The following is a 2,500-nucleotide window of genomic DNA, read 5'->3' as shown; positions in this document are numbered from 1 at the left end:
TCACACTCCTGTTGATCACCATTTGACTAATATGTATAAGGCCGCTGTGAGCATTCTTGTGCAAGTTTTTTTTTCTTTTGGACATACACATTTATATCTTTAGGAATGCATTTCCAGGTTATAGAAATGCGTATATTTAATGAAATTAGAAACTTACAAAACATTTTCCAAAATGCTTGTCATTGTTACTTAAATAATTCTAACAAATACAGATACTCGCATAGCATTATGAAGTATAGACATGAAAACATGAAATTGGCTGATCTGAAGTGTGGTGTGGACCACTATGGATTCTTCCCTCTCTGGTTGGGTGATCAGTAGCTGTGATGTGTGGTAGAAAACTCAGTTGTTAGGCTAACACCTTTTCCATTTTGAGACTCAGGTTATTTGCCTATAGAGGGAGATTCAGGTTATATGTGTATAGACAGATAGGCTCTGCTAGTTTGCAGGAAAAAATATAGGTCACTGGAATAAGCTGACCACATATTTCACATTTAATAATGTACAGCAAGAAAGAGACAGTGTTAGTCAAAGTTGGCCCTCTGAAATGACATAAAGATTTCAGAACTTTATTAGGAAAAGCTCTTGATCTCTACAGCTACATAATCATGCTGACAGTAAGATAAGCTTTCTCTTTGCAGAATTATTCAAACTGAATTATCTTCTTCAAATAAAATGAGTTTAATAACAGTAGTAAAATGAGAAACACAGTGATAAATAAGGATAGGAACTAGAAGAAATCATAAGATTAGGTGAAGCTTGTTCTTCAGTTTGTTTCCTGAACCCTTCCTGCTGTCCATGGTCAGCTTGAGAAAGATGAATCATAATTTACTCTTAAGTTAAAAATAATTTATCGTATACTACTGACGTCTACCATGCACCAAAATGTGAAACATACTGAGAATAAAAGGCAGTGTAGAGAACGGGTCCTTGGCTTCAAGTTTCTGACAGTCCAGAGGAAAGGTAGGGAGAAATTGTGGTACACAGAAAAAGTGCCATAAATGTTCGGTGATGTTGTGGTAAGTGTTGTCATTGGCAGAGGAAATATCATGACAGTTTTTCCAAAGTTAAGAAATAATGTATGCCTTTTTGTGTCTGTTTACCATGAATAGAAGCAAATTTGATATATAGTATTTACAAAATAGACATTTTTCTTTGAAAGACATACATCTCCCAGAAGACATAGCCTTGCTCAAACAATAACTCTCTTAATAACATCATTAAACATTAGAAATTTCCTAATGTTAACATGGAAAATAATGTAAGTGAATTAATTATAAATAAACGAGATCAAAATAAACTTGCAAGTAGCTTGCTGTCCATTATTCTGGATGCCTAGCACAGTGCTTATGCTTAGCAAGGCTTTAACCTGTCATTATAAAATAAAGTTGAGTAAGTGGATTAAGGTTACTATAATACTTTTGGATGTGTACCTTGTCCTTCATTGCATGAGATTTTAAAATGTAAGTAAAGGATTCTTTTAAATCCCTGTTTGCTTTAGTTAAATAAATTTATATTATATGTTTATCTTTCTTGCTATTGTTGAATACTCACAGGATATGTATTCTAATATGAAGAGGTACAGTATTAAACTGTTTGTCTCAACTGCAGAATATGTTACTCTCCAGGAGATATTTACAATATATCTGCAGACATTTTTGTTTGTCTGAAGTAGGGAATTGGTACAAGCATCTACTACACAGAGGCCAGGAGTACTAATAAGTAAGTATGCTACGATGCAAGCAGAGGCCCCCTTCAACAAAAATTTATCTAGACCCAAACGTCAATAGTGCCAACACTGAGAAATATAATATTAAAAGCATTATCTGTTTTGAAATATACAATGCTATTGGACCATGCTTTGTTTGCCTACTCTCTGCAGTTTCCTTTTACATAAAACCATTTATCAAGGTTTCCTTGGCGTGACACATTTTAAGTAGCTCACAATATGCGTCAAGTAGTAGCTCACTTCTGAGAATAATCTACACTGTTAATTGGATTTCTTTAACCTGTCTGTATTTTAATCATCTGCACATTTAATAACTGAATCAAAGGTTTGACAATTTTAGGGTATGGAGAGATAATTCTAATTCCAGGTGACAACTCAGAAATCGTTTTAGGAGTTATTTTTCTCCCATGTTGATGTATTTTTATCCTGGATCATTACTTTCTGCAACCAGAAGACATTTTGGCTTTTTCATGCATCCCTAATGAAGACAATTAAAAAACTTGATATACATTATATGGACGGGATCTCTTTTTAATTGTTTATTGTTTGCTTTCATAGTGATCAGTTACATTAAATGAGCCTTGAAGTTAAAGAGCACTTGACGTTCTGTTTTTAATTTATCATTTCAGGTGATGCTGACTGCTATTAAGAAATGAGTCAAGGAGCTGAAACACTGGTGATATTCAACAAAAGCATTGTAAATAAGATAAATATTTGAAGGAGCTTCAGGAGAAATTTTCAAAATTTAAAGAGTCTTTTTTTTTTTTTTTT

Source organism: Mandrillus leucophaeus, unplaced genomic scaffold, assembly GCF_000951045.1.
Source record: "Mandrillus leucophaeus isolate KB7577 unplaced genomic scaffold, Mleu.le_1.0 Scaffold47, whole genome shotgun sequence".
Taxonomy (NCBI): domain Eukaryota; kingdom Metazoa; phylum Chordata; class Mammalia; order Primates; family Cercopithecidae; genus Mandrillus; species Mandrillus leucophaeus.
This window is presented reverse-complemented; position numbering follows the sequence as displayed.